We start from the raw sequence: 8,958 nt of genomic DNA, 5'->3' as shown, positions 1-8,958 counted from the left end.
ATGAACAACGTGGTGGAATCATCTCCAACTGTATTTGTAGCTAAAAACCGATCAGGAGAACGTATGGCTTTAATTTCACCAAACTGGACACTTATTGTCTACCACTACCTCCACAATCTAAATTTTGAAAAATGACTGGACATAACCCTTTGATGACCTTTGACAAATATTAAATTATAAAAACACATAGCTTGTCTTTTCCTGCAATCATCCATTTGCAAAGAATATATGTGCACCAAACTTAGACTAGCACAAAAAAGCACTTGCACTCCTGTAATCTGATAAGAAGGCTGAGTGACCTTTTGCTGATCTCTGATGAAACAATGAGGTACGTATTTGGGATTTATCCTGTAGCAGACCTCAGCATTACTCCACATTATCAAAAATGAAAAACTATAGCTTTTCGAAACTGAAAATTACATGTTCATCTCTTCAGGGCTAGAATTAAAGGTAACATTTTTAAAGGCATCTAATCTCCAGTTTTAGAAGTTAGAGACACATTTTTCTGGGTATGCAAGTGCATAAAATGCAATATACACTTAGTGATATTTTCCACAGTACTTAAATTTCTTTGATTTAAATAAGGAGCTTTTCAGCTTTCTGAAAATCCCAGTTGTAGCCTCTTTATATCTTCAGACATTTTTAACGCATATTTTTATGCAACTGGCTCCTCTCTTAAAAATAGTACGTAGTGCCTCTAATCACTTAGATCATCCACAAAAGGAGTTTACACGATGACATGTAATAGTTCCACACTTAACTTTCAGACATCCAGTGCCAGGATTCACCAGTGCAAACTAGGGGCACACAAGACCTTTAGGCTCTACAGGCTCAGAGAAAGATACACATCATCTCAGGACATTTCACCCCAGCTATCCATCTCCAGCCTCCCAACGGAAGGGATGACCACTGTACAGAGACAGAACTCAAATGACTAGCTTTGATTACATACCCAATTTTTAAAGGCTAAAATCCGGTACAATGAATGAGAAAAATTAGTCATCTACAGTGGAATTCAGCTCACTTGGCATCTATAGGTCAGGCTTCTGGTCGAAATTGGTTGCCTAGCTTCTGCTGAGAATTGATAGGGAGAAACGTCCCCCAGTGAAGAGATTCGTTCCATCCGGAGAGAGGTGTCGAACAGGCACAGAATGAATCACTCTCTGCAGGTGTCTCTTGTTCTCTCTTCCCACTGACTACAGAGAGACAAAACACCAAACCTCTAAATAGCTAAGATAAGGTGAGATGAACCTCACCCTCAAGAATGGGTGAGCCTGCCAGGCCAGGCCCAGCATTCAGGCTTCTTGCCATCCAGGAGATGCCTTTACCTCTGAGCTACAGTGTCAGGCTCCCTCTTGTTTATAATCCCTCTGGCCCTTTGAAATTTGCATCTGTTTCTTTACTGTGGCAAGCCTGAACAGGATGGGTGGATGTCCTCCACCTTACCCTTATCTTTACTCTGGTTGTTAGGGGTGCTTTGCGAGCAGGAGGGAGTTAATATCACCTCTGATGAGGAGAACATTGAATCTGAGTCTCTCACTTCCAGGGCAAGTGCTCTCACGAGAAAAATTGCTTATAAAAAAGCAGCAGTTCTTTCCCTTCTCCCCCCTGAACTTTCCGGCAGCTACAGCTGCTGCGCTTTGTGCTAAGCTCCATGCTGTCAATGTGCATTTAAGCATGATCTGAGCACACCTCCTGGACCAGGCCTCTCAGGAGATTTAGACACATACCTATTTTGTGATTCCCAGGTGGGTTTATGCAGGTGACAGTCACTAAGAAAGTCAGCTTAACCTAGATAACGCTCATTCTGGGCCTATAAAGAAGCAAAGTTTTAACAGCCCAGGAAACTTCACTGGAAGTCACGTGGTTCAGCAGGACTCATGAGGATGCACTTGCATTTGGGATGTGGTACACACATTTTGCTAAGCTGCACTTCCAGTACCCAAACCCTGAGTGGAATTAGGCTCTCCTGACCACAGAAAATTTTGCTCTATATGATAGCTAAAAAGGACTGAGAATGCTGTGGGTCTTGTCCTAACATAATCAATAACGAGAGCTTTAATAAAGCACTAAATTAGTACTGCCTGCTTAATACTACATGGCTTCCCATCACGTAACTGAGGTATTCTGCCTGAAGTGAACAGGAAGGCGAGATTATAGATTCACCAACAGTTAGATGAGAGTCGCAGTACAGGTTCCATTTCTCCTCTATGTTCATGAAACTTTATTACTGAGCAAGAACAAACACACAGAGCATACTATACAAACACATCTATACCTGAAATTATCATAATTTTACAATTTGAAGGGTGGGGGTGGTGTTTAAAACCATACCTGAAAGAAGTTTTCAAAATCTTCTCCCACCAATCCAATTCCCAGTCCCTCCTTTTTCCAGTGAAATTAAGCCAACTCCTTGTGATCTTATTCCCACAGGCCTGTACCTAAAAATCAAAGTTAGGCCGAAAAAGTAACAGCCTAATAACTAATAACAATTAGTAGCATTATAATTAATAAATAATCAGCCAGCCAGATAATTAACAAAAGCAAGAATAAGCCCATTTTTTATTCCTTGGTTTATTCCTTAGCGCATGCAAGGTACTGTCAGTAACCTCCTGCCTGGCCCCTCTCCCTCTTCTACTCTAAATGGATTTTCCAGACAATTGTTGGGGAGTGCAAAAATTGCAACATTTTAGACCTATACTAATTTAAAGGTATCACTAGAAAAGCTACAGTAGATGGAAACCATCTGCTATGTAAGCCATGCACTAAGAAGGGAACTTGTTTGATCCCAGATTTTAGCACAACCATGTAAGTTAGAGAGCCACCTAACTGGTTCACGACAAGCACTTCTAGAAGACATGCTACGTAACTTAATTAAAACACAGACATTGCATTAGTAAAATAGTTGAAGATTTTAAAAAAGAAAAGAAATATATTTGCTTTTCAGTAAAGAGGTAAGAGTTAATACATGGATTTAATATACCTCATACCAGTAACACTTACTATGCCAGAGAGATGCTGCTTTCAGAAAGATTTCATGGCAGTATTCTTCAAGTAGCATCAGGTAAGCAACAGCCCTTTGCAGGTGGCAGTTTACGTAGAAATGCCTTCATGGCACCGGTCCTACTTACAGAAATGAGAAACTCTACAAAACAGAATAAAACGTTACAACTGAAGTGTCTGAATTTGGACTTGATACAAATGTCTCAGCAAAACCACACAATTCATGTAGAAACACCCCTCTTTGAAGGGTGATGCTAGAAAATAAGAGTTTGAGTAAAAGGCATTCCTGCAGAAGAACAGAGTTTGGGACTGTGATCATAAAACGATATGCATGTCAAAACTGAATCAGAGCAAAGGCTTGTCCACCTGTAGTCCAACACTTTTGGCCAAAAAGCAGATGTCTAGGAAAAATGATAAAATATATATGTTTTGTCACAATGCTTCCCAATACTTCCAACAACACGCGGCTTGGGAATAGAACAGCAGCAGATGAAGTAAGTTTAGAAGTGGGGATGAAGGGAATGATACCGTATAAATGCAGCATTATTCAAAAGCGTAGTGGGGGGAAAGGAAACGAGATCTTACAGTTGGCAGACCTGTGGCATTTGCAAATACGGCCCAGAAAAGAATGGAGTTTGGAAATGGGACTCAGAGAAGGTGCATCTATACATTCCTTGAAGACCAGAGAGGGGTTCAGAGTGTGGTGGGTGGAAGCAGCGCACCGCGCATCCTCGCAGCCAAGTGAGGCACCTGGAAGTGGGGGGGAGCAGTGATGCCAGCCCTGCTGCCCTGCGAGGTGCTGCCGGCAGGATGTGAAGAGCCCTGCCACAGGCAGCACGGGGGTGCTGGGAAGCAGGACTCACGGTCCCAGCAGCACGGGTGTTCGCGAACAGCCCCAGGAGCAGGAGGTTGTCACCCTGCTGCCACTCCAGTGCTGCCCATGCAGAAGGGGCACGCCAGGGCCCCACTTCCTGGGGGTGCACAGCAGCCAGGGGGGCACAGCAGCGGTGTCCCATGGGCAGCTCCGCTCCCGCGGGGCCAGGCCAGCCACCGGGACCAGGCCAGCCACCGGCAGCCTTCACGCGCAGCAGCACACGACGCACGCGTGGCAGAGGGCTTGCGGCTGCAGCCGCGTCCCTGAGAGCCACTGCTGCAGCGCTGGGGACAGGGGGGACAAGGAGGGCCTGCTGCTTGCATGGCACAGAGCTGAGCACTGAAGCAGCGGAAAAGTAGAAATAAAATTAAAAAAAAAAAAAAATCCCTTCCCCCAAGGGAAGGGCAGCTGCAGAGTGCGATGAAACCCCCTTTCAGGCACAATCGGCCCCGAGCATCTGGGCAAGGATGAGGTGGGTGCAAAGTGCACGAGGAGGAAATGTGTCAGCTGCAGCATCTGAGAGCAGCAGAGCAAACTCAGACGGGAAATGAGCTTGCAAAGTGCACCCAACAAGATGATCGCGGGGATAAGTTGCTTCTATGGAAACTGCAGCCCGATGAACCAAAAAACAGTTTGATGGCAAAGTTTTAGCAGGAGCCGGCTCACGCCTGGTTTCAGCTACATTCCCCACCCCCTAAAGAAAAAAAAAAAAAAGAAGAGAAAAAGCTGCACAATGTGTTTCTTGTTACGGACAAAAAAAAAAAAAAAAAAAGAAATGGGGACACAGGTTTTTTCCTGTATGGGCTACATCATATTAAGCTGTAAGTTTAGTTCTGGACAAACAATCTCTTGTTGCATCTCTGGGATGGAGGTTAATGAATTCCCACAGATGATGTTGGCCAAACAGTGGTCGGCTTGTGACTTGATTTCCAGCATCATGATGTGAGGGGATCAGTATAGAAAAGCACTTTGAAGGGAAGAGGCTGCCTACAGCAGGATTGTTTCTACAAGCTAATTGTACTGAGTGCAGCTGCACAAAGCTGGATCAACAGTAATAGAAGGCGGCGCAGACTTCCTGACGCCAGCCCCGCAGAGCTCCCACCAACAGCCTGGCAATTCCAGATTGTTTTCCAGACCTTATCTCTCCCCCAAGTTTTTTTTTTTTTCTTTCGCCTTTTTTTTTTTTTAATTTTGTGACCGGAACAAAAGTAACAGGAAAATCCTTTGTGAAAGTAGAAAATGCTGTTACAGATCGCTGCCTTTCGCAGAAGTTGTAACTAAATATTTTGCATGCATTACTCTCTCCCTCCCGCTCAAAAGAAAAAAAAAAAAAAGCGCCAAACCCCAAACTTCTAAAACTTCTTTCTTTGAATGAATTGGAAACGTGAGGCAAACAAAAGGGACCGGGTAGTTAACAGCAGCCGGGTTTAGCGAGATATTTCACCTGGTACATTGAAACTCCTGTATCAAAACATATTTGGACGCCCCGCTTGGATAGGTTGGATGGTGTCAATGACTTGGAAACGGGCCAATTTTGACAGATTTTTTTTTTTTTTTCAGTCTGGTTTGATGGCTTAAATACGCGGCAATTAAAACCATTTACATTATGACTAGATGTTTTAGATAAATAAATTTCATTCCAGGCACGGGGTAGGGCGCCCGTAGGGCCTCGCCGGTCCCTGACGGGGGTCGCGCAGCCCCTCGGCCCTGCCGCACGCACCGGGGGTCCCGGCCAGAGGGACTGGCTCCTGCCAGACCCAGGGGCTGCTCCGGGAAGGCCTTAAACAGCGGGAGGACAGGCATCCTTTCCAAAAAGCGTGATTTTTCCTCATAGAAAATACTTTTTTTTTTTTTGGTGGTGGTGGTGGGGCAGGACAGAAACTCCCCCCTCTCTTCCCCCGCCAACCGCACCGCAGCCGCGGCAGCCCGGCGCGCTCCTTCCCGCCCGGATCGCGGCGGCCCGGCCCCGCGGGGCAGCCCGGCGGGGGGCGAGCGCGGCGCCGGGATCTCTCCCGCGGACGAGCCCTCCCGTCCGTGCGCGATTTTGCCCGTTTTGCTCTTTTCTCTCCCCTTTCTGCGGGCGCCCCCCCCTTCGCATTCCTCCCCCCCCCCCCCGCCGTGGCATGGCGGGGCGTCCGGCGGCGGCCCCCGCTGCAGGTGCGCCCGGGAGGGGGAAGCGGGGCCGGGCCGCCGCCTGCCGCCGCCGCGGGCGCAGCCCCGGTCGCCATGGCAGCCGCCTGAGCGGCGCCGCCGGGCCCGGGCGGCGCGGGCGGGGGGGGCGGCGGCGAGGGGCTGATGTCACGGGGCTGGCGCCGCGCAGTCCGGGCCGGCCCCGGGCGCGGGGCGGCGGAGCGGGGCGCGGCGCCCGGGGCGCGGGGGGGGGGGGGGGGGTGGGGGCGGCTGCGCGGCCGCCGCCGCCGCGGGCTGGCGGCGAGGGCCCCCCACGGCGGGGCGGCCCGCAGCCCCTCGGAGCGGAGCCCCGGGTTTGTGCCTCCCGGCGGCGGGGCGGGGGCGCGGAGGAGAAAGCGGCGCTTTGTGCATTGCGAGCGGCGGCGGTTTCCTACCAGATGTGCGCAGCAGCGTTTCGAGGTTGGGAACCGGCTGTAAAAATCCCGGCTGAACACCAGAGGCGGACGCGGCTCCCCGAGGCACCCACCGCCACACGGGGGGCCCGGCCCCGCCTGGGACGTGCCCTGAGGTGCTGGGGAAGAGCCCCCGAGGAGCAGCTCGCAGCCCCGGTGATCTCGGAGAGTCCCTCCGCAGCCCCGCCGCCTCCCCGCGCGTCTCCCCGCCGGGGCAGGGGCAGGGGGACCGCCGCAGCTGCGGAGACCGTTCGTGTGACATGTCTTGGGGAGCGGGGGGCTTTTAGAGCTGGCGATCGGCTGCCAAAGCTGTCGGGGTTAAAAGAGCAGGATTGAGGGCATGAAACGTTACGAAAAGACCCTTCAGCCGCTTGCCTGCGGGAAGCGGAGCTTGCCTACTCGCAGGCTCTACTTTTCGTACAGAAAGCGCACAGGACAGTCATTTGAGGACAGAGAAAATAACCAGGCTCGCCTCTCTTCGCACAACTTCTCAGTGTTTTAGAAAGCGTGGGGAGCCCCTAGTATGGAAAACCGAAACCATTTGCAGAGGGGTCCTCTGCAAAGCCCGGGCGGACGTTACCGTAACACTGCTGCGCTGTCCAAGAATGACAATGATGGGAGAAGCATGAACGTACTTGTTTACGTTGGCTATTATTATACCAAAAATAGCGTCAAAATTTCTTCCACTGGTGCATTCATGAGACAGAAACACAAGCAGGGTGAGGGACTAAAACCTGCGGCAGCGGATCAAGGACCAGATACGCTGGAAACTGAGATTTTAGTGATCTAAGGGACTGAAATCGCCCTAAGTGGTGATTTTAATCGAGTCGTTAATTGACAGGGTGTTATTTATTCTTATTTATTCTCTTTAACTGCACTTGAACAATGTATTTGTCTTCCTATCAGATTGAATGTCCAGATTCACTTTCACCCTTCGCATTTCAAAACGCCTCGATTTGTGTTCCTGTCAGCCTCGGCACCGCCTACAGTCCACCCCCCGAGAAAAGCCCCGGGGCAAACACCCTGGTGTGACAGTCACCAAAGTGTCCTGCTAGAGAATAGCCAGCCACCAGCTCGGGAATGCCACGATAATTGGAAAAAATATTGATCCATCTCTCGGACGCAGCTTTGTCTCCCGAGTGTCCGTAATGTTCCTCCCCCGCAGCCCCAACTCCTTCAGTGTAGCTATGCAACAACAGCGCGGATAAAGCCACTATTTGTCTGCTTTTAATAGTTATGATTGACAGCACAATCCTCCCGATTTTATGCATGTATGCCGTTACTACGTTGTTTGCAGGGAACACTAACGCACTTTAGGCATTCGGGTGGTTATTACAGAATTACTGCGTTTTGTGTAGAATCCCCTATACCTCAGTTGTATACCTAAACCCACGCTTTCGTAAGTTTAACCTTCCTCAGGTACTATGTGAGAAGACGGGTGGAAGCTATGTCGGGATGTTACACAGCCGCTAGTGTAAGCAAAATACCGAAAAATACAATGGAGCTAAACTTAAAAAAACCTAAGTCACTTCTCCAGCTAAACAAAAAACCCCAACTTTTTCCTCTGGAATGTTTCTGGAAGATGTTTCATTGGCTGCAACCAAAAGCTGCAAAAAGTACAGCGTGTAGTAAGCATTTGCATTTGTCACCAGAAACTATGCATAATTAATGACAGTACCGTGTCACAAGCACTGATAGGGTGCAGATGAGCAGCCTTCCAAGGGTAATACATGTAAATGCACTTCCAATATGCACATTTGCTTAATGATCGCCAATTAATAGCATCACCTAGAACAGCCCTGTCCTCGCGAAGCAGCGAGCTGACAGTGGCGCCGGACTCTGCCAGGGCTCTCGGCGTCCTGTTCTCGTCAGGGCAGAAAGTTGCCGTGGGTTTTACGGGTTTATTTGCCTTTATTCTTGATGCTTACATCTGCAGCCTACAGTGCGCTGCTGCTGACCCGACCGTCGATTGACGCTGCCGAATTTAGATGGGTACTTGCCAGCCCCTCGCTACAGCGTTATCTGGTTGTCCCGCACTCTGCGCCCCTCGCTCCGGCACCGCCCGCCCTCACAGCTGCTGCGCGCTCACCCCCGCCTCAGCGCCGGTTCTTTCAACCCGCCGCACTCCGTGCCCTCACAGAGAGAGGAACGGCGGGGGGACGCCCGCCGCCCCGGAGGGGAGGAGGGGAAGGAGGACGGGCGGGAGCGCCGCGGCGGCGCTCCGGTCTCCGCACGGGGCTGCCCGCCGGAGGGCTGCGGGCTCCGCGCCGTTGTGGCGGGCCAGGCGCCAGCCAGCCGCGCACTATTTACTCCCTCAGCTGTGCGGCGCGGCCACGCCCCCTCCCGGGATTGGCTCTCCAGGCGGAAGGCCCGCGCTGCCCGCCCCACCAGTGAGGGCGCCCCGGGGTGATGGACGTGCCGGCAGCCGCCAATGGCAGCGAGCGCGGGCTGGGCTCGGAGGCGGCGGCGGCGGCGGCGGTATAAGAGGAGGCCGCGCAG

The 8,958-nt window shown here is 50.7% G+C and overlaps 1 long non-coding RNA gene across 1 annotated transcript; it reads right to left on the bottom strand.

Annotated features, from left to right (window-relative positions):
• Window positions 1-607: 607 nt before the first annotated feature.
• LOC142408054 (uncharacterized) lies at window positions 608-6,737 on the bottom strand. The gene is made up of 4 exons (XR_012775138.1): window positions 6,442-6,737; window positions 3,004-3,145; window positions 2,335-2,441; window positions 608-1,196 (listed from the first exon to the last, which is right to left on the bottom strand). It is a non-coding gene; the product is annotated as an uncharacterized LOC142408054 (long non-coding RNA).
• Window positions 6,738-8,958: the final 2,221 nt, after the last annotated feature.

Source organism: Mycteria americana, chromosome 3, assembly GCF_035582795.1.
Source record: "Mycteria americana isolate JAX WOST 10 ecotype Jacksonville Zoo and Gardens chromosome 3, USCA_MyAme_1.0, whole genome shotgun sequence".
Lineage (NCBI taxonomy): Eukaryota > Metazoa > Chordata > Aves > Ciconiiformes > Ciconiidae > Mycteria > Mycteria americana.
Note: the sequence above shows the minus strand (reverse complement) of the source record. Positions and strands in the feature narration are given on the sequence as shown.